Below are 24,408 nucleotides of genomic sequence, written 5' to 3'. Positions count from 1 at the left end.
TGTGATTTGGTGGTCTGTAGCAGATGCCAACTAGTATCCCATCTTATACTTTCTCTGTTAGGACATCAATCAATAAGCATTCAAGATTATTTTCTTCTGAGTTATCAGTGACTTGGAAACAGGTAATGCCATTTTTTATGTAGAATGTCATTCCCCCATCCCTTTTGCCCCGTTGATGCTTCGTAAACAGGCTATATCTATGGATTTTAACATTTCAATTGGAGGAATCATTCCACCAGGTTTCAGTGACGCCAACTAGGTCGAATTTATGCTAATAATGAAAACTTCCAATTCCTCGTTTGCTACCCAGGCTCCTAGCATTAGTGTATAAGCAATTCAAGAATTTCTTCTTTTCATATTCTTTTGATCCTTGATTAATTTTGTTTGACATCTTGATTTTTGTGCTGATAGCTTCTCTTTTAACCCTCTTTTTTTTTAATTAATTTAATTCTCTCCTGACTGCTCTAACCAGCTTGTCCCCAACGAGATTCTTCCCCCTTTTACTGAGGTGGAGAATATCAGTTCAAATCCCGATATGAGACATGAATTTACGATCTGCTGGGATAGAGGCATAAGAGTTATCTTCTGAGCTACAGTGACACCTGATAATAACAAGGTTATAGTAAAGCTATGTGAAACAGGTTATAGCTTGGCAGAGATTCTTGCAAACAACTCCTTTCTTTTAATTCACATGGGTTTACCCTACAACCCCCAAATATTCATACAATCCATCAAGTTTCACTTTTAATTCTGAATTTGAACACATCCTAATATTTAAAGCAATGCTTAGACAAAATTACTGTTTCTCTTCTGGTTTCACAGAGATTTTGCTTCTCTACAAAAGAAACAGACTGACAGAGCCAGAAGAGTACCCAGAAGTTACCTACAACAGGACAGGCCCAACAAAGAAAATAACAGAACGCTACTAGCCATCACCTTCAGCCCTCAACTAAAACCTCTCCAATGCATCATCAAGGATCTACAACCTATCCTGAAAGACAACCCATCGCTCTCACAGATCTTGGGAGACAGAGCAGTCCTTGCTTACAGACAGCCCCCCAGCCTGAGGCAAATACTCACCAGCAACCACACACCACACAACAGAACCACTAACCCAGGAACCTATCCTTGCAACAAAGCCCATTGCCAACTATGTCCACATATCTATTCAGGGGACACCATCATAGGGCCTAATCACATCAGCCACACTATCAGAGGCTCGTTCACTTGCACATGTACCAATGTGATATATGCCATCATGTGCCAGCAATGCCCCTCTGCCATGTACATTGGCCAAACTGGACAGTTTCTACATAAAAGAATAAAGGACACAAATCAGACGTCAAGAATTATTACATTCAAAAACCAGTCGGAGAACACTTCAGTCTCTTTGGTCACTTGATTACAGACCTAAAAGTGGCAATTCTTCAACAAAAAAAAACTTCAAAAACAGACTCCAACAAGAGACTGCTGACTTGGAATTAATTTGCAAACTGGATACAATTAACTTAGGTTTGAATAAAGACTGGGAGTGGCTGGGTCATTACACAAAGTAAAACTATTTCCCTATGTTTATTCCCCCCCACCGCTGCTGTTCCTTGTCAACTGCTGGAAATGGCCCACCTTGATTATCACTACAAAAGGGTTCACCCCCACCCCCCGCTGGTAATAGCTCACCTTACCTGATCACTCTCGTTACAGTGTGTATGGTAACACCCATTGTTTCATGTTCTCTGTGTATATAAATCTCCCCACTGTATTTTCCACTGAATGCATCCGATGAAGTGAGCTGTAGCTCACGAAAGCTTATGCTCAAATAAATTTGTTAGTCTCTAAGGTGCCACAAGTCCTCCTTTTCTCTTTTTCCATATTCCTAAAATATTTATTCCCTTGGTAATACGTTAGCCTGAAAAAGAGCCCTTGTTTACTCAAAAGGCTAATGAATCTTCCTTAGGAATGAAATAACAATAATGAAGAATTTATACAATATCTTCAGCCTACGAATCTTAAAAAGTTGCTCAGTCACATATCTTTCCTCCCAGTAAGCCCATTTGCCACCCTATTATGACTACTTCTTGCACTGCAGTAGCACAGGGGTAGAAGTAGGTTTCCTCACTCTCTGCTCTTTTGTGCACCCACACTGGAGATGCCATAATGTTGACCGTCCTATCTAGTTCTTACATTGTAAGTTCTTTGGGGCAGGAACTGTCTTTTTTGTCTGTTTGTAGAGCACCTAACACAATGAAGTCCCAGTCCATAACTAAGAACTCTTAAGTGCTATAGTAATACAGATACAGTCAGGCCTCAATTTACATGGTGGTTACATTCTTGAAAAAACACAGAGCAAACAGAAATCACGTAAAAAGATACCAATGGTCTATAGGAAATAAGGTTTTAGGTTCCAGGCTCACAAGCTGACCTCCCTAACTTATCCAATACAGGTTTTATTAAAAAAACAATTAATGGAATTTAAACTTGCTACTAACATTTACTGATGTTGAGGATGAATTTGATAGAATAATGCTGCGTTGTTGAAGTCAGAACTCCCAGGGTTCATCTGGGGCGTCTGGAGAGGCCGGGGAGTATGGAGCAGTGGCATAGCCAGGATGGGACATGTGGGTGGGCCCCAACTTCAGGTGGGTGGGCAATGTTGGGGGAGGGGGATAGGAAGCAGAAAGGATGGGGCAGGAGGGATTGGGGGTCTCCTCCCCTCACCCCCTCCAGCAGGCCTTGTCAGGGGCAATGGACACTCTGGCCAGGCCACCCGCACCCCAATCCCAGGCGTGCACCCGGGGAGTGGGGTCAGGGAGTGGGGGCTTGCCCGCTCCCCAGCTGGAGTGCCAGATGGGCAGAGCAAGGCAAGCCCCCAGGCCCCGACCCCGCTCCCCGGCAGGAGCACTGGGTGGAGTGGGGCGAGCCCTCAACCCTGCTCCCCAGTAGGCATGCCAGGCAGGCGGAGCAGGGAAGCCCCTGACCCTGCTCCACTGCTGGAGTGCCAGTTGGAGCATGGCAAGCTCTCAACTCCACTCCTCAGCAGGAGCGCCGGGTGGAGCGGGCAAGCCCCCATGCCCTGACCCCACTCTCCAGGTGCATGCCTGGGGCCGGAGGGCCCCTGGCCAGAGTGTCCATCGCCCCCCACCCAAGGCTGGCTGGAGGGGGGAGAAAAGGCAGCCTTGATCCCTCTTGCCCCATCCCTCCAGCCTCACTCCCCCACCTCAGTCATTGCCCACCCACCTGAAGTCGGGGCCCACCCAAGTGTCTCGCCCTGACTACACCACTGATCTGAGTATCTTGGCGACCGTGCTGCACCATGTAAAAGTGAATCCATGCTGTGTACAAAAATAAAGCATCACAATTGACTGTGTATAACTGAAACTGTGCAAAAAATACCATGTAAATCGAGGCCCAGCTGTAATAAATAATAATAATAATAATAGATTGTCTGTTTGTGAGAGGAAAATGGGCAGACTGCAGAATAGAGCATATGACTTCGATATCATATTGTTGGTTGCTTTTAGGAATTATTTACTCCACAGAGCACTACTTCTGCTCATCCTGTATCACAAAATATTTAAAGACTTTAACAAATAGTCACAGAATGAAAGAAAGTGTGTTTGTTTGGGTTCTTTATAGATGGAGGCTTGGGGAAAGGAAATATCTCCATATGGCTGAAACTGGTATTTGTGAATATTCTACACATTAATATTAATAAAAGTATTTGGTTTTAGGAATGCAATGTTATGGGGGGGAAGAAATCAATAAAACCAAATATTATAAAAACATTGCATGCACATAAAAGCAAAGAAATACAAAACTAAAGGTCAATATACCAGTCTTAGATTGACATGTTTGCTTCATTTTCTTTTTTTCCCCTTGACAGGATTTCTAGTTTCCACATCCTTTACTTCTTAAAATTAACTATGATAGACTGTTGACACTGAGCTACTCCCAAATTTGGCATTAGTCTGGACCACACTTATGGCTCAATAAGTAAATTATTTCAGGAAAGCGCTAATATTAATTCAGTCTAGCCACAGCTTATAGAATTTTCCCTATGCATTCGTAGCCTATTCAACACAGAATCACAAAAATGTAGAGCTGGAAGGGACCTCAGGAGTTCATCAAGCTGAGCCAGGACCAAGTGTACCTAGACTATCCCTGACAGGTATTTGTCCAACCTGTTCTTAAAAATCTCCACTGATGGGAATTCCCTTGGAAATCTATTCCAGAGCTTAACTAACCATATAGTTAGAATGCTTTTCCTATCATCTAACCTAAAATCTCCATTGCTGCAGATTAAGCCCATTACTTCTTGTCCTACCTTCTGTGGACATGGAAAATCACTGATCACCATCCCTTTTATAACAACCCTTAACATATTTGAAGAATGTTATCAGGTCCCCCCTCAGTCTTCTTTTCTCAAGACTACATATGTCCAGTTTTTTTAACCTTTCCTCACAGATTAAGGTTAAAATCATATATCATTTTATCATATATTCTGCTCTCCTCTGGACTCCCTCAAATTTGTCCATATCTTTCTTAAAGTATGGTGCCCAAAACTGGACACAATACTCCTGCAGATTCAGTAATGTACATAAAGGCCAAAATTTTACCTTCACATTGTTATAAACTGGGGAATATAGTATGGATTTTAAAGATGCATTTAAAAAATATATTCTTTCACCATAAAATAATTTTAGAAGCAAATGTTACTTTGTAATCCTATATTTGATGGGCACACTGCAGAAACAGTCACCTATCTAAAAGAGAAAGTTTGAAGTAAATATCAAAACTAGAACTGGGCAGGAAATGATTTTCCCATCCCACAAAACTTCAAGATTTCCAGAAATTTTCCATTCCACATTGTGACTAAAATGAGACCTTCTCAAATTTTTCACAAAAAAAGGAAGATACACCAATCCACTGGTGAAAGATATGAGGGGGGAGGGATAGCTCAGTGGTTTGAGCATTGGTCTGCTAAACCCAGGGTTGTAAGTTCAATCCTTGAGGGGGCCATTTAGGGATCGGGGGCAAAAATTGGGGATTGGTCCTGCTTTGAGCAAGGGGGTTGGACTAGATGACCTTCTGAGGTCCCTTCCAACCCTGATAGTCTATGATTCTATGAATATCTATGTCCAAGATCCTGCTCTGCCTAATTCAGAGCAGGGACATGAACCTACATCTTCTATATCCCAGGCAAGTACTCTAACCACCACATTATTTTATCTATTCGTGGGTGCGTCTCTTTCAATCTCTCATATTCTGTTCCATTCTGTAAAAATAATCATTGAAACAGGTATTTGAACCTAGGTCTCCTACATCCCAAGCAAGTGTCCTAAACACTGAGCAACAGTCAGTCTCCCTTTTGCACCCTCTGGCCCAATTAATAATTATTTATACTAAGTAAGACAGCTACAACATGAGCAATTGAGTACACCTCTCCCTCCAAACCAATATCCTAGTGGTCAGAACATTCAAATGGAATGTGGAAGACCCAGGATCAAGTCCCTGGTCTGAATCAGGCAGAGCAAGGAGTTAAACCTAGATCTCCCAGTTGCATGCCCTGACAGGATATTGGCTTTTCTGGGGTTTCTCGTTCTCTGTTTATTGACCAAAAATTCCATTCTGGGCTTGAGAAAACTTTCCCTAGAGACGTTTTGTTGAAACTGGTATGTTTTCATGAAAAGTTTTGATGAATTGGCACTCAAAGAAAAAACAGTTTCGTTGAAAATAATTCCTGATCAGTTTTAAACATAACATAATCCTAGGCTGTTTAACTTTTAATTAAACATGCATTTTAACAAAATCAGCTCCCTTACAACTTGAAAACCTGTTACCAGAGTGAATTAGTTGGAAAAAATGTGATTAGGGTGTGACAGAGACCCTCTTGGGACTATTACCTGGTGTGCTGAAACTATATCTGAGCCTCCCTGCCAGCTTGGGACTCCAGAACCCTGCCTTGTTGAGCCAGACACGCTAGCCAGCTGCAACACAGACCCAGGTCTGGTCCACGCCCCCAAAGTTGCAGACTTTAATGAAAAACTGCTCAGCAAGTCACCTATCTCCAGCACCCAGACTCCGAGCTCCCAATGGCATCCAAACCCCAAATAAATCCATTTTACTCTGTATAAAGCTTATGTTCTCCTCTCCTCTGGACTCTCTACAATTTGTCCATATCTTTCTTAAAGCGTGGTGAACACCGATAGAGAGATATGCACAGCTGTTTGCTGCCCCAGGTATTAATCACTTACTCTGGGTTTACTAATAAACAAAAGTGATTTTATTAAGTATAAAAAGTGGGATTTAAGTGGTTTCAAGTAATAACAGACAGAACAAAGTTACAAGCAGAATAAAACAAAACACGCAAGTCTAAGCCTAATACATTTAAGAAACTGAATATGAGTAAATCTGACCCTCAGATGTTCCAATAAGCTTCTTTCACAGACTAGACTCCTCCTTAGTCTGGGCCCAATCCTTTACCCTGGTACAGTTCTTGTTAATTCCACCTCAGGTAGTAACTAGAGGATTTCTCATGACTGGCAGCCCCCTTTGTTCTGTTCTACCCCCTTTTATATCTTTGGCACAAGGTAGGAATCTTTTGTCTCTCTGGGTCCCCACCCTTCCTTCTAAATGGAAAAGCACCAGGTTTAAGATGGATTCCAGTATCATGTGACATGTTCACATGTCCTGTGAGACTTCATTACCCACTGGCTGGCACCCACATATACAGGAAGGCTTATAAGTAAACAGAGCCATTTACCACCAATTTCCTGGTTAATGGGAGCCATCAAGATTCTAAGCCACCATTAATGCCCCACACTTTGCATAGTTACAATAGGACTTCAGAGTACTTCATATTTCTATCTTCAGATACAAGAATGATATATTCATACAAATAGGATGAACACACTCAGTAGATTATAAGCTTTGTAATGATACCTTACAATAGACCTTCTGCATAAAGCATATTCCAGTTACTCATAAGCATATTTCCATAAACATACGGAGTGCAACGTCACAAGGGTCAACTTTTGTACACAGATATTCATGTGCAATCCCCAACTGCTTTGAATAAGATTTGCATGTGCCTATTTGACATTAGCCTTCGGCTCTCCAAATAGTCTGCTTTTTTCAGATCTTTCTTTCTGATACTTGTTGTTCTATCAATCACTCCAGGGGAGAAACCAGGAAGTTGGCAGCCCAGATATTTCAGGATCTTGAGGAGGAGGAAATTTAATCAAATTGTGTTAAAACACAGCACTAATAACATTTTTAAATAATAGCTAGCTGCTTTTTCTTCTTCAGAATCTTATCCCACCTTTGTCTCAATAACCTCCTGTTCCCCAACTATTTCAGGTTGAACTTTAAGTGAAAGTAAAACAAATGTTAATGTAGAAGAGGTTGAATCCTATTGGCTACAAGAAAACACAAGCCCTGTCCACAATATACCTTGCACCATTGCTAAACAGAGCAGATTCAATATAGGAACTATAATTTTTCAAGTACAGACAAGGTGAAATTGATTCCCACCATGAAACAAATAGGTCATCCTTAGACTTTGACTTCTCTTCTAAACATTTTCACAGAGTGAGGAAGCTAAGGAAAAATATACAAATTACTTACACAGACCTATCAATGCTAAATAAATATTTATTCTTCTAGTAGTTAATGCTTTACTTGGAAAAAAATCTGACCATACTGTCTATAAAAAACAATTTTTGTGGAATAATTACAGTTTTTTGTCCCTTTCCTGATATTTTCTAATTGAACATCAAGTTATAATCTAGCAGGTGATACATGCGAGCACCACAGCTTCTGTCCAGTTTATGTCCTGCACATTTCCTAGAGTCACTACCCTTCTTAGCAGAAGACTATAGATTGCCCTGGCAACTTGGATCACAACAGACCACACAGTAGATTTACCCACTCCAAACGGATTTCCCACTGACTGGCAGCAGTCTGGCATTGCAAGCTTCCACAGAGCTATCGCCAGTCGCTTCCGAACTGTCAGAGCAGCTCTCATTTTAGTATCGTTGCGCTTCAGAGCTGGGAAAAGCTCTTCGCACAGTTCCATGAAAGTGGCCTTACACATTCGAAAGTTCTGCAGCCACTGCTCATCATCCCATAGCTGCATCACTATGCAGTCCCACCAGTCAGTGCTTGTTTCCCGGGCCCTGAAGAGGCGCTCCACCATGTCAGGGTGATATGAAACTGCTACCAGCATCTGCAAATTGCTCCAGTCCATGGCTTCCAAGCAGGGCTACTTGTGTGGCATCACATTGTTCAGCAGAGCAGCTCCTGCTTTGGCTAAGCAAATACCGAAGGAAAAGGCATTAGGTTTTTGTAATGATCACAACAACAGTGTACAGCAAAGCGGGGTCCGTGCTTTTTGTGCTACGGTTGTTGGATCATATTAAAGAAGTTCTGTATTAAAATCACAAATGAGTTTGATTCCCCAGAGTTTAAATTCCAGGGTATTACTAATTAAGAGGTCTCTTGGTTTTTGGTACTGTTTCTCTCCCTCTCTGTGTGAAACTTGCAAGCTGCTAATTGTGTTAGTACATTCTAAGACAGAGTCTGTTCTCAAAGCAATTCACAGAGAGAGAGACTCAAAGCAATACTCTAACAACAGAAACAGCACCCAGAGACTCCCCACCCTTTTGTTGTATTAACCATTGTGATTAAAATAGAGATAGAGGATGTATGTGGATGGATGCTTGGTGTGGATAATAACTGAATGATCAGGGAGGTGCCAGCCTAAGAATCCAGTGTCCATCGGCTGAAGAAGGTGTCAAGTGGAAATAACCAGAGGACCCCACCCGGAGGGCAGACTGGAATCCACCCAACAGCCTCAAGAATGGGAGAACCAAAGAACAAGATAACATCTTGGAGCCGTCAGGAATGTGCTATCTGCTGATTGATTCAGCAACAGCATGATGAAGCAATTCCCATAGACTGGCATAGGAAGAAATTCCTATAAAAATAGACTCTAAAAAGTGAGAACTTTGGGGGGTCTGATTCTGCAAACCAACTTCCAGGAGCATCAGATGAGCATCTGACAAGGCCCTGCTCCCTCCTCATGTCCAGGCCACCTGGCCAGTGGCTTGGCATGAGCAACTCTAAGGCTGGTAACTATGATAACAACCTTGCAGAACCTGTGTGTGTGTGTGTATGAATGAATGTGTGAATAAATATGAGATTGAATGGAATGTTATAGCTATAACTAACTGCTTACTATGATTCTTTCTGTATTCACAATAAATGTGGTATTTTGCCTTTTTCCCTTTAATAAGATCCTGCTGGTTTTTATTTTATTGGTACAACACGGTGTCTGTGTGGTAAACCCAGGCTTATAAAAAAAGATGCAAAAAAGGCTTGGTTTGTTTGCCATTGATTTCAGGGAGGAAGGGAGGCAGAGAGGTAAGTGCACCATGGGAGGATAATGCCATGCTCCCATAACCACCCATGCAAATGTTTTGGTCCCATTAGGCATTGCAAGTCCAACCCACCATTCCACTCAGCTCCATGTACTGGGGGATAGCTACCCACAGTGCAGCACTCCATGAGTTGATTTAAGCCCTGCTAGTGAGGATGCGCTCCGCTGACACAATGTACCTAGTGGGGACATGCAGAATCGACTTGTTTAAATCGGAGGCTCAGTGTTCACTTAAATAAAATCGACCTAATTTTGTAGTGTAGACATACCCAAAGAAGAGGTAGGACTTCTGGTGCCTATTGCCAAAATGGTGCAGTGCTGTTCAAATTATCTTGGCTTTGTCTATTTCAAATGAAAATATAGTCAGATTACCCAATAGAACATAATTGGCAAGAATAAAATGGTTTTAATGCCTCAAAACAAGATGTATGCACTAATGTTTCACAATAAATTTACTTTCTAATGACTTATCTGACATAATCAGTGGCGTTGAGCAAATAAGTTTATTCTTTTATGCTCCCTGTGTGCCACTAGCAAAATATAAATTACTGTATAGGTAAACACTTTAAAGCTGTCATCCATATTTTAGCACTTCAAGACTAGAGTTTTAGATGCAAGATTTGTTCTTTTAACAAAAACATATTTCAAACACTAAGGGTCTGATACATGAAAATATAGATTTTTTTCAGTTCATATAGATTTAACACATTCCTGTCGACTAAAAAACAGGCTATATGTTAATCTATTCAGATGCAAGTGCTTCAAATCTAAAGAAACAAAATATCATCTGCATTTTAACGCAAACATATAATCTCTAAAATTCCTGAAGAAAAACATACCTTAGCATACTATTCTGACTAATTTTTAAGAGAAGAATTTCTCTGGTTTATAGTCTGAGATGCTGTGTAGCTCAATAAACCACCCATCTAAATACAGACATCATACACAGGATTATTTTTCAGTTGGATGTCACACATGAAAAACTAGAATTTAGAGTTAATGGTTATTTTAACATAAATCAGTATGTCTTTAATGGCAAACCATGCTATTCCATTAAGTACTGCTATTAAATACTCATTAATGTCACATTACTAAAAACTAATTAATACTATATACATTATTAATACCAAATCATTAAATAATACCATTAAATACCAATCTGATTGAATGTAAACAATGTAAAGTAATTATGATGTAAAATCAAGGTGTCCAAAAACACCATGTACAGAATATTTTGTTTCTACTAGAAACAGTAGTATTGTCAGTGGTAAAATGGAACTTGTACATAAAAAAAAGTTATACCTGTTTTCACAAGCATTAATTTCAATTGATCTATCTAAGGCTCAGTAATGTTAAGAGTGGAGTACACAGGAAAAGTGGTGTAATATGTCTCAAACTATGACAAGTATCTGCATTACATTTCCCCACAAATGCTAACACACCTCTCCCTCTGAGCTAGGATAATGTCTGAGCTCACATACTCGTATTGCAATCGGTAACTTGCCTATGCTATAGGATCATATTTTATCTTGTTTTTATTACCCCCTTGTAATACATAATAGTAGATTACTTTTTTATGCTACCAAATGTGACACTGTCCTCTTAGTACTGATCAAGCCATTCACAGGAGATAAATACCGACGAATGACTAAATCAAATATTAAATTTGACAAGGGAATTGTAGCTAGTACAGATACTAAACTTACACTATGTCAGTGTTTTTCAGTCTTTTTTTCCCCTCATTTGCAGACCCCTAAAAAATTTCAAATGGAGGTGCGGACCCATTTTGGAAATCTTTGACATAGTCTGCGGACCCCCAGGGGTCCACGGACCACAGGATGAAAACCACTGTCTTGTCAATGTGAAAGGAGGTGCAATATTATAGGCATTATCCCTGGCTTCATATAGGAAGATGGACAGAAAACCCACCAAGGATGCTTCAAACCTTGACCCTCTACCTTGATTTCAATGGGCAGTCCAAGAAATATTTTTCTCTAACAGTATGAGAAACCTGCTGAGCAGCCATACATGTTGAATCTGCAAAGCAGCTAAGCAGTGAGCATGCTGCTCTTCTGTCTCCAGACTAGAGGATGACAAGTCAGGAGGAAGAGGGAAGTTTTGAGCAGTTGGGAGGTCAGTTGGTTAGTGAGGAGTGACCAATTGCCAGGGGCCGAAAGGACCTATGATGGGAGTGGTGGTTGGTGGCTTGTAGCAGATTGTCCACTGTGACCTACCAGATGCTAGAGCCTATAGGGCTTAGCAGAGGAAGCACCTGAAATGCTGCCCTGAATCACAGCACACCTGACACAAATTATAGTAATTTCCATTCACACTTCTGGTGTTTTCTATTGATCTCTCTGATTGTCACCATACAGAGCACAATTAGGCTGTTATCTGGGCCTGCTGGAAGTCTTTTTCAACTTTCTACCCAGTACAAGCAAGTTACACAGCAAGCTAGCCAAATACAGGAATATCTGATTTGTGTCCTAGGTCACTGTGACTCTAAAAGTTATTTGTCCACTCACCCTGCTCCCCTTGGTCCATTTATTCACCTGTTGCATTTTGTCTAAATCTTAAATTGTGAACTCTCTGGAACTCTTAAGGACTGTCTGGTGTAATTTGTTTACATAGTACTTAGTATGATGGGGCCCTAATCCCTGTTTGGGGTCCTTAGCTGTCAACACAACTGAAACAATAAATAAATAAATACCACACACCATAAATATGTTTCTAAATTCTCTATCAAGCAAGCATTCCCTCAGGCACCATCCAGTGAGACAAACCACCACACAGAAGCATACATGGTAGAAAAGATTCCTCTTTACAGGCCTGAATGCACTCAGTGTTTGGCACTAAGCCTCACAATACACAGGTATGTACGCTGTCTCATTGACGAGACACCCTGTTGTATGTTACATTCCTTATTTAATTTGCCATTTACAGGCTAAAAAATTAAATATTACTTTTTCACAAAGCACTATAGAAACTTCTAGTGAATGTTTTTCAAAATAAATCTATTCACTATCAAAAAGCATGGCAATAATCTCTATACGCACAGCTAAAAATTACAGTGAAGTATAGTAAATGCATACTTTCCATTATGAGTTGGCATTGTAGCTAGTGCTATAAAATATATAGAGATACACATTATCACAGAGGGAAAGAGCTCAATGTAAAGAATAATTTAATGTTTGGAGTTGATCATAAGTTTGAACTGCAGGGGCTGCCTTGCCACTAAGAACCACAAACACAATTCTCAGCTAAAGTGAATCATGGCTTTCACAAATAAATTATCTATTTCTCATACCACATACTCAATATTTCTTTATCTAGGTATTACTATAGCCCTCCTCCAGATAATATTTTAACACTTCTTAGCATTTAAAAACAGGAAACAATCAGTGCTTCATTTGTAATAAAAGAGATGCTGCGGCTCAAACAATTAGGTGCTGGGGCTCAAGCAATTTTTTTACATTCATAACTGATACAGCAAGCCTACAGCCCTGGCAAAAATTAAGCACTGGAAACAACACTTCTTTCCTCTTCCTTTCCAGCCTGTAAGAGAAGTAGTTTGATTGTTTTCTGGAACCATAGTTAAAATGCCCCTTAAAATAAATAGAAATATATTTTTGCTGCTTTTGAGATGACAAAAATCACAACCCATTTGCACTGGGGGGAGAGAGAGGAAATAAAAACCAGGGTGATAAGAAAAGGTGAGTGATAGCATCTGGAAGGATTATTTACAGAAAACTGCTGAGTTTTCTTTTAAATCACTAAACTATTCAGACTGATTTCACTAGAGAAACTGAAAAAGGTAATTTTTCTACCTTGTGTATGAAAATTATTTTATAGTGATTAAAAACAAGCTGGAAAGATTCCCATTGTAGATAGAGAACCTCTCTTCAGCCAAAAAAAGACAATAAGCAAGACCCTTTATTAAACAGAGAAGATGATAAGGTAGATGATAAAGCCTTTTCAGTGAAGTATTCTATATTCTAGACCCTGTTCTTTTCTTTTGTTCAACAAAAACCCAAGTGTGTTTATATTCAGTTCATAATTTACATGCCCTATTTTCCAAACTGAATTGAGGAGGTGAATGGACAGAATCCTGACAGGTGACTGGCAAGGATTTTAATGTTACCGGTTAATGTGAATTTCGTAAATATTAGTTATGCATATACCTAGAGTAAGGGACAGATATAGTTTAATAAATAAATACAGGTTTGATCCAACTCCTATTGAAGTCAACAGGAATCTACTAACTTCAGTGAGCAATATCCTAGTGGTTAGATACTCCCCTGGCTTTGCGGGACCCTAATTCAATCCATGCTCTGCCTGATTCAGAACAGAAACTCAGACCTGCTGAGAATCTAGCCATTAGACTATTGTCTATTCTGGGTTGGGTCATTTTGCATAAATAATTAAATATTCACTGTGCCAGAGAGAGAGCGAACAACAACAGATTCCCAGTGGTTATGGCACCTGGAATGTGCGAGACCCAGAGTCAACTCCTTCGGAATCAGATAGAACAGAGACTTGAACCTGGGTCTCCCACATCCCAGGGAAATGCCCTAGGAACTAGGGAGGCTCTCTCATTTTCCACACACACAAAAATTGAAAGGTCTTGAGCTTTGTCTCAATGTGGAACAGGAAAAAAAACTGAAATCTTGAACATTTTCAGAGGTTAGGAAAACTGTTTCCCACCTAACCTTCGGAGTATTTCTACCAATGGATGGAGAGAAAGTTAATGAGAGCAGGTATGTCTGTTTTTTCCTGGGGATAACAGGTAAGTGTACTTTCATAACCTGAACTGTACATTCTTTACATTCCCAATGCTACAACAGTACAGTCACACTTTAAAACCTGTCCCTAATCCATTTTTAGAAAGAACGAAGTGTGTGAAAAGATAGAACACCACCTCTAAGAGACACAGACCACCTGGCCTGAAATACAGGTTGTGGGATTTGGTCATGTGTGGGGGAATGATATGGATTTTAGACAGGCTATGATGATTTATAACCATCTCATAATTAAACTGGGAGAATTAAGTAATACAGATATTATTGACAAATATGCAGTAGGGTGTTGTTTAAGGTCCTTCCTTCTAAACCATTTTAACTGCATTTTATTGTCAGATTAATGTGTTTATTTGCAGAGAAAATCCGGTAAGGAAGACCCAGAGGGGTTCATTCAAAGCTTTTTACTTACCCCCACTTCTCCTGGTTATTGAAATTCCCCTGTGGCTCATGAATTCAATTCTCGCTCATCAGAAAAAGAAAGCTCAGCATGTATTATTCCAACTTTGTCACTAAGACCAGACATGATGTTTCCCTGCATTAATCTCCCGCTTTGTTTAGTGTATTCCCAGCGCTGGGGAGAAGGATATATTTCTGATTGCAGGGGCAGGGAAGAAATCGTTTCCATTCTTCACAAAAAATGAGACAGTACAAGTCTTCGGCCCAGGGGTTATAAAATATTTTGAACTAAGCAGCAATATTTAATGAAAATGTGACCGTGATTCAGTTTTCTGTTGAAGTGGGTGTAAATGCAGTACCAGCTTGTTAGATCATTTGGAATCCCCTGCTTGCAGATGCTGTGACTGGTAACTCATGCTACCTATCTGCACTCTACTACCTTTAATCTCATATGCCTTATTTTTATTAAAAGCGTGAACAAAAAATTAAACATGCTTTTTAATATAATATCAGTATCTGACATTTCTCCCACTGTTTGCTCTTCATATTTTGGGGTGTTGCCATTTGCCAAATACTATCTCTGCTGTGAAGGTCTGATAGTGCATACTTTACAATTGTGACAGGAAAACAATGCTACTTCAATGTACTTTTTTCATTTACAACTTGCTGGGCTTTAGAGCAACTATATTTAAACTGAATAAAAATCACTTTCTGAACATACAATAATAAAAGAAAATTAATTTTCTTTCAGAGAGCTCCTGCTCTGTTCTCTAGCACCATCTACTATGTTCACAAAGAGCAGAACATGGTGATTAGCTGTTAACTATAGTTGCCAAGATATCAGTATTCCAAATTGTACCGCTATGAGGTACCAAATTAGCCACACTGATGACATTAAATGGGTTATTAAAAAAATTCATATTGCACAGCCCTATACCTTATCAACATTCATATAGGTAAATAGCTGTACAACAATCAATACTTCTGAAACCTTCAAAATCATTTGCATTACCGACTTTTAATGAGGGACATGCTGAATTACCTGCTGTTTCTTCGTGCTTCAGAGTTATACAACTCACAACCTTCAAAGAAGTGAGAGGTTTTACTGGTTAGGGACTGGTTATCCTCTTGCTTTCAAATACATGACAGAAAAGACAGACCATGCAACTAAGTTTCACGTAATTAAAGGGCTTAAGGCACATGCTTCCCTCAGAAGTTTAATGTCTGCAAATACTGAAATATGATCAATGATTGAAGGAAGAAATCTGTCGTTCTACAGTGTTTACAGACATCCTGAAACGACAAGATCGCACAAACTTGCCAGTTAATATTTCTGCGTAATCTGTTTCTTGCTTTCACTGGTATCATTACCATCAAGGTTCCAAAGTGAGGACTTTGAACAGCAAATCTTACACCAAACCTTGTTAAATCATTTGGACATTTCTTGAACAAAAAGCCCAATTTTTTTTTTAAATCTACCAATGTTAAAAATTTACCTCACGACTTGACTGCAGAGTTACTGTGAATAATTCCCCACCTGTATATCACCTGTGGATCAAAGCCTGACCCCACCTACACCCATTGGGTTAAATACTCAGCACATCCTTGAGCTAACAGGATCTACAACTGCAGAACTGTATGCGATTCCTAAGAGGCTCTCTCAAGGTGGCCACATAGGGTATATCCGCACTGCAATAAAAGAACTATGACTGGCCCAAGTCAGCTGACTCAGGCTCACAAGGCTAAAAATAGCAGTATAGATATGCAGCTCTGGGCTGAAGCCCTGGTTCTGAGAACCACCTGCCTCATGGGATTTCAGAGCCCAGGCTGCAGCTTCAGTGGGAACATCTACACTGCAGTTTTTAGTCCCACATACCCAGCCCCACAAGCCTAAGCCAGCTGACCTGGGCCAACCATGGGTCTTTTATTATAGTGTAGACATACAGTCTCTGTGCCTATCTAACCACCCCTGAGGGAAGAGCTATAGATCCCACTGCTCATTTGGCACACATTGCATTTTAGGCACTGCTGGGATGACTTGAAAGAAGTCAATACCCTCTTCAACATCCAGACATGGTATTTAGACATTGGCTGACACAGATGGGTGTCAGTGGAGCATTTAGTGCCTGCAATAACTTCTTCAAACAAAAAAACTTAAGACAGGTCCATGTCTGGCCACTATCTCTTTCAGTTCCTCCTCCAGAGACACCCTGAGAGAGGTTTACTGATGGATCAGGGTTGAAGTAACCTCCACAGCCACATCATTTCTCACCACCCTATTGCAGAACAACCCACTTAGGCTCTCTTGCATGCTGGGCCAGCCAGACCTCAGGATTAAGTACCAATAAGAAGCTACTTTGTCCCTTGCTGCCCTGAACATGATTCCAGAATTTGTTATATGGAAGTTTTGACATCAACATTAGACTACTGTTTTCACCAACATTTATCTTATTCTAAATAATGATTTTAAAATGGTAACTTCCAAGTCATTGTACAATGTGCATAAACTGTTATTCATACAACAGGGCCCTTAGTGAAGGAGGAGCCCCAGCATTTGCTTAGATTTTAAGAAGTAATTTGTGAAGGCAGTTTTTACTAGTCTGGTCCTTAACCTGCATTACTACACTTTGGACGTAGTACCTTGAATGGAAAATTTGCCTGTCTAAGGAATACAGGACCAGCTCTCAAAGAACAGTTTGCACCTAAGTGTGATGGGCAAAACTGCTGATGTGACTTTGCAATGCATCACTAAAACTTCCACAGTACCAGAAAAGAGAGAGAGATGATTAGGCATTAAGCAACATTACAAATAAATGTTTATTCATCAAATGGATTATATTTTCTCTCTTTTCCCAAGTAGCATCCGTATTCCCATACCTCAGTTTGTCAGTTTTATATTTAGTATTGTTTCTATTTTCCCTTCACAAGATGTGCTCCTCCCCTGCAATGGCAGACTGCATAACTAATTCTGTATTTGTTTATTTGTACGTCATGAAAGATAAAACTGGAATATCCGTGTTTGGTTAAAACTGTGAAGTACTCTAGCTACATTGTATAATTTTATTTTCTTAATCTATAAACAGATTAATACTATTATTAAGAACTCAACATAGTCTTAGAGTAGGAGATATATTAATTTAATGAAGATGGTTTAACTTGGTAGAGTGTATTCTAGAAGCTGTGGAAAAGGATGTTACAAAGAAAGCCATTAGGCTGTGTGTATATGTACACACAGCCTAATGGCTTTCTTTGTAAATATATTAGAATCCATTACTTAACATAAGAACAGCCATACTGGGTCAGACCAAAGGTCCATCTAGCCCAGTATCCTGTTTTCCAACAGTGACCAATGCCAGGTGCTTCAGAGAAAATGAACAGAACAGGCAATCATCAAGTGATCCATCCCATCGCCCATTCCCAGCTTCTGGCAAAACAGAGGCTAGGGACACCATCCCTGCCCACCCTAGCTTATAGCCATTGATTACTTAGGAAATTTCCATCCAGCATCAAAATCTGAAGGAAAAAACCCCACAAAACATGGAAGTTCACACATTAATGACACATCTATCTTTCTGTCAAGGTAAAGGAACTTTTTTAAAGAGAGGAATTTATTCACTAGTCTTCATCATATTTCCATTCCTAGAAATGCTGGCATAATGCTGAACTGGAAAATGTTATGATTAAGGGTTTATTTCTCTGAAAGGCTTTTTGTGCTTTAGAAAAGATTTACAAAGCAGAATTACAATAAAAGTACTCAAAACAATAATTACTATTACACATGAAAAAAGAACTTGATACCATCCAAACAACTATTACATTTCTAACATATTTTAATGGTCAAATAGCATTGGTGAGATGACTCAGAATCAAAATGTGTAGCTTCTTACGAAAATGGTCATCCAGACATTATGCTTTAGCTCTGCTAAACGAGGGCACGGAATCGTTCATACAAATCACCTGACACCCAATTTTTGTGACAAAACTAGGCCCCTGCACTGAATTCCACAAACCAAAAAAATAATCTTTAATTTAGAAAGAAAGAACCAGATCACCTAGAACAATCTGACCCAAAAGATAATTTAATCTCCAACGAGAGACTGCTGAATTGGAATTAATTTGCAAACTGGATACAATTAACTTAGGCTTGAATAAAGACTGGGAGTGGATGGGTCATTACACAAAGTAAAACTATTTCCCCATGTTTATTTCCCCCCAACCCTCCTGTTCCTCACACGTTCTTGTCAACTGCTGAAAATGGTCCACCTTGATTATCACTACAAAAGGTTTCTTCCCTCCTACCCTCCGCTCTCCTGCTGGTAATAGCTCACCTTACCTGATCACTCTTGTTACAGTGTGTATGGTAACACCCATTGTTTCATGTTCTCTGTGTATATAAAATCTCCCCACTGTATTTTCCACTGCATGCATCCGATGAAGTGAGCTGTACCACACAAAAGCTTATGCTCAAATAAATTTGTTAGTCTCTAAGGTGCCACTAGTACTCCTTTTCTTTAATCGGTTATGTAACGGTGATCCTTCATTGGATGCATAGAGGCTTTTGTGTATCTCACTTCACCTTCCATTTTCATAGTGGGAAAACGAGGTTCTGGCCACAAGAATGGCGTATGGCCAGTATGCTTCTGCCAACCTTCACTGCATTTTTAGCCTGTTGCCATTGCAGTAGGCAATACATTAGAGCAGCCCTTAGGCGGCTGTGACAGTGCAAAGGACCCAGCTTACACAGATATGCCCTGTACAGCTTAGTTGTTTTGACTTCATTGGGAGCAGGACTGAGCCATTTATTTTATTTTCAGTCACTACTGCACATGACATCATCCAATCTCAAAACGGCTCATCTTTTTTTCGAGCTTGTATCTCTATGGGTCAATGCGAAAGTGCAGCTTGTCTAGGCAGCATGTTTTTTTATTATACGCTACTCAAATAGACAAATACTTCCAGCAAATGCAACACAAATCTAGTACAACCCATAGCATTATGTCTGACATTTCCCTCTGGCGTTATCTGGGCCAGTGATCTGCTAGGTCACTCCAATCCTTGACTCTGGGAGCCAGCTTTACCCTGCTCAGCTGTGAGAACCCCCACTCCTGGGCTGTTCACGCACAGCCACTAGCATGTAAGCTGCTCCTTGGATTGTGCAACCGAATGACATTAGCCAATATCTCCGGCCCCAGATACAACCCTAGGAACCTCCATCTTGCACTGCTTCAGGTAGATCAAACACACACATTTATTAACTACAAAGATATATTTTAAGTGATTATAAGTCAAAGCATAACAAGTCGGATTTGGTCAAATGAAATAAAAGTAAAACACATTCCAAGCTGATCTTAACACTTTCAATGCCCTTACAAACTTAGATGCTTCTCACCACAGGCTGGCTGGTTGCCCTTCAGCCAAGCTCTTCCCTTTGATCAGTGCTTCAGCTGCTTGGTGTGGTGTCTGTAGATGTAGGTGGAAGACAGAGGAAGAGCATGGCAAATGCCTTTTATCATTTCCTTCCTTCCCTCTTGGCTTTGCCCTCCCCCCCTTCAGAGTCATGTGAATATTACCAGTCCCAAACTGACCAAAGAAAAGGTGGGTGACTCACTTGAGAGTCCAACAGATCCTTTGTTGTTGCCTAGGCCAGTGACCTTTGTTCCTGTGAGACTGGGCTGTTTTTGTCCCATACATGCCATGATGAGGTGTGAACTGCCCCTCTGCTACTGGAGTTTTTGCCTGGGCTTGCTTTAAGCCATGAGGACACATTTTCAGCCTCATAAATATATACATGAAATTACAACCTAGAACATTACCATAACAATGGACAGTACATCAAGAGCCTTCCAAAGACACCCGACATAACAAACTTTGCATTAGAAACCACACAATCATATTAGAAGGATGAACATGGGGGTCCTGGGTGTTCCCCTGAGGTACAGAACATCAGACTATGTTTTCTACCACTTTCCTAGGAATCAAATGGTGCCTATTCTCAGGGAAAAGTTTTAGTGCTATTTCTAAACAAAACTGGAAGATTCTGCTAAGTCAGAGTAGTAGCCAGAGTTTCATGTCCTCCCATTAATAAATAAGACTTTAAAACTAAAGTGGCAGCACTATAACGTTGGCTGGGTATGGGCCGGTACCGGCTTCTTACTGGTATGCTGTACTGGCCCACTTTCACCCCGGGTTCATCTGAGCTCAGATCTGATGACCTTTCAGGCCTGTTTTTTTTCTCCTGGCTTTTCCTAGCTGCGAGTGGATGAAAAGAAAACTTGAGTGTGGTTGAATAAGGATTGTGAAAAATCTTACAAAGGAGTTTTTAAGGGACCATAAGAGAGGCTATTGAGGTTAAGGAGCTTGAGAAGGTTTTCTAGCTTTGGGAGGCTTTTTAAGATTATACGTAATATACTTTGATAAAGTATGAGGTTTTTTTTTTTTTTTAATTGTAACACATTCAGAGTATGAGAACTGCAATAAAAATAATGCAGGTTTCAGAGTAACAGCCGTGTTAGTCTGTATTCGCAAAAAGAAAAGGAGTACTTGTGGCACCTTAGAGACTAACCAATTTATTTGAGCATGAGCTTTCGTGAGCTACAGCTCACTTCATCGGATGCATTCCATGATATGCATCCGATGAAGTGAGCTGTAGCTCACGAAAGCTCATGCAAAAATAATGCATTAATTCAAATATAGCAGGAGAGCTCTTTCTTATGGGATACAACTTAGGACCAAACACTACCTTCCTTTTTGTAAATACATGTGAAGGTTTCTTAGTTTGATGGCTTTGTTTTTCTGACATATGCATGCAGACCTTAAAGGTCTGTTTCTTGGTATTGTTAATCTGAAGACATGCATTGGCAGAATTGACTGTAGACAGGATTTCCCAGACTGATAAAAAACAAACAGTCATAGCTTTTACCCCCAGTTTGACTTTATGGGGACTTCCTTCATGAAACTGTTTGCCTACAATATACACTGTTCTGAGTTTTCAAAACAGGAATGATTAGCCATTTCTATATCTGTGCCAGCAAATGAGCATCCTTCTAACTTCAAATACTATCACTGGACATATAGTCATCGTTTGCCTGGAAACCAGGACATCAATAATAAAATATGATTCTGAATGTTTCAGAGTAACAGCCGTGTTAGTCTGTATTCGCAAAAAGGAGTACTTGTGGCACCTTAGAGACTAACCAATTTATTTGAGCATAAGCTTTTGTGAGCTACAGCTCACTTCATCGGATGCATCTGAAGTGAGCTGTAGCTCACGAAAGCTTATGCTCAAATAAATTGGTTAGTCTCTAAGGTGCCACAAGTACTCCTTTTCTGATTCTGAATGTTGTTACTCAACAGGGAACTGTGAACAATAAATCAAATATAATTTTTGATAACAAGGAAGTTATATGGAAAATCTTGTCAGCAATACTGTGACAAGAAATGCTGGGTTCTAGTAATTCCAACAGAACAATGATAAAGTATCATCTAATACTTCATATCGGTGCACATATCCTTCTCTGCACACTCTTGTTCTCGTTGTAAATGCTATTCTCTGACTCTTGTTGATGGATTTTCTTCATTTCAGAGATTGCAGAAGCAGGCAAAAACAATAGATATACCATATACAATAACAAGAGCCTGTGGTGAGTGACCTGGCCACAGATACCACATTAATCATTACCCAATAAGCCAACATCATTAATAGAACACTTATCAATAAAATCAAATAATGTAAGTGCACAAGGGTAGGATCACTTTACACCAATGCTGTAACTCAAAAAAACCCCAAACAATTAAAAACCAGGGTGATGCAAGAGGAAATGACAGTGATCTGGCAGTCAGGAAACATTGCTTGCATACCCAGCTCAGTAATTGATCTGCTGAGTGTCCTTGGATAAATCAGTTCATTGTTCTGTGCCTATTTCCTTCCAACCCTTCAATTGTCTTGAAATTGTCTTGTAAACTCTTCAGGTCAGGGATTGTTGCTTATTATGCGTCTGTACAGTGCCTAGCCCAATAGAGCCCTATCTCAATTGAGGCCTATAGGCACCACTAGAACACATATAATAATATAAATATAGACCAGAGTGCAGACTCATCATTAACACCTGAGAATCTCAGGAATATATTGTGCTTATTTCTTAACCAGATCCAAAGAATCAATTTAGGAAGGGTGATGGTTTTTTTGATTGGTTTTGTTTTTTACTTCCAATGGCCTCTGCATATTCCCACTTGTCAAACTGGCGCCTCCTGGCTGCATAATCTTCTGGGGAGTAGCGTTTGCTTGAGGCCTTCCCTTGCAGAGGATTCCAGGATATAAACGGGGGAGTGGCCCCAACCACCCTCACTTCCATCTAATCGACAAAGGTGCAAATGAGCTTGGATTACACACAGCATCCTCAATGCTTTCTTCAATGATTTTTCCTTTTCTATTGTCTTTTCAGGACTGCCATTTGGTGATGTGTCCGTTATACAAGTCATTAATATCTTTACAGTGGTCTGGATTGTATGAGTCTGGTGCCAAGGTTTCACACCACTGATTGATGTACCACTTGCTTGAAGAGATCCAAAATCAGTATAAGTGGTGCTGGGTCTCCAGATTCATCCAGGTTGAATCAGTTTGGTGCTAACATTTTGGCACAACTGACTCCGTGAGCCACTCGCTTGAAATAGTAAGCTTCCTTGTTTCCCCGAAACCAAAGGTACAACACTAGTGACTTTGGCGAGCCAGTAGCTGAAGTAGTTCTGAAACCAATTCAAGAGTTAATAGGATCATTGGATCCATCTGAGGCAACATAGTTTGATGCCAAAGATCCACCATCATTAACTCAGTTAAACCATTTGTTAAAATAGAGTGGTGCCCAATATCAGCAATATCCAGGTACTAAGGTTAAGTGAGTCCAATGCTGGTGCCATTAACTGTGTCTAACGTGCTACATACTAAAGGAGCGATATAGCCTAGATCAGTGTCACCAAGTTTCCCTGATTTGTCAAGGTCTGCTGATCACAGTACCAAAGATCCAGCACTATTGATTTTCTGGCACCATCAGCTCTATGCTTAGCAGTCCACAGCTGAGGATCCAGCACCACAGATTCAGGAGAATTGCATTCAGTGAACTTCTACATCTAGCATACGTGACTCAGAAGTCCCCAGACTCAATTAGTCTGACTGATTCTGTTGCTGGCACCTTGACACCATTAACTTGCTGAATTTATGGGTGGCATCTTAACCCCCTCGCCTTTGTGACGTATTGAATCAGCACGCCTAAATCTGTGTCTCTTGTTTTAGAGTCTTTCTGATGTCAGATACTTAGTCTCATGTAAAAAGTGCCAGAAGGTGATGTCGAGTGATATTTACTCCCAGATCTGCAGGAATAGCTGATTGAGGTGATAGATATTGCATATATGAGAATCCTTCTAGATGAAATCAGAAGAACTGTGCATGTTTCCAGGATGGGGTACTGAGTAGGATCTGGAATGGCCTTTGGCTCTGAAACCCTTCAGCTGAGTTCCCTGAGATATCTTTTGAGTGCTGAGACACCTTCAGCCCTCAAACCTTGGGAACAAGACCCAGACTGATGTGGCTCCAATGCCTACTGAGTCTTATTCAGTGCTGCACCACTTATTGGTTCTGAAAAATAACTACAACTTCCAATCTGGTGCTGATGACTGACACGCTCCAAGACCGTTACTGCCAGGAAACAACTAGACTCCAAACACTTGGGTCAGGCTTTGTTTTTGAATGCAGGCCTTTATGAGGTTTTTATGGCACTTCAGTGT

General features: G+C 40.2%; 1 protein-coding gene across 3 annotated transcripts in view; it reads right to left on the bottom strand.

Moving 5' to 3' along the window:
• The window catches only part of PRR16 (proline rich 16), a 236,391-nt gene that overhangs the window by 100,218 nt on the left and 111,765 nt on the right, over window positions 1-24,408 (bottom strand). Inside the window, exon 1 of one of the 3 annotated variants that reach the window (XM_073344794.1) lies at window positions 20,021-21,142. The exons of the other annotated variants lie outside the window; for them this stretch is intronic. The gene's annotated coding sequence lies outside the window, so the exon portion shown is untranslated. Of the gene's footprint in view, window positions 1-20,020; window positions 21,143-24,408 lie in introns of those variants that run through there. 3 annotated transcript variants of the gene reach the window in all.

Source organism: Lepidochelys kempii, chromosome 5 (assembly GCF_965140265.1).
Source record: "Lepidochelys kempii isolate rLepKem1 chromosome 5, rLepKem1.hap2, whole genome shotgun sequence".
Classification (NCBI taxonomy): domain Eukaryota; kingdom Metazoa; phylum Chordata; order Testudines; family Cheloniidae; genus Lepidochelys; species Lepidochelys kempii.
Note: the sequence above shows the minus strand (reverse complement) of the source record. Positions and strands in the feature narration are given on the sequence as shown.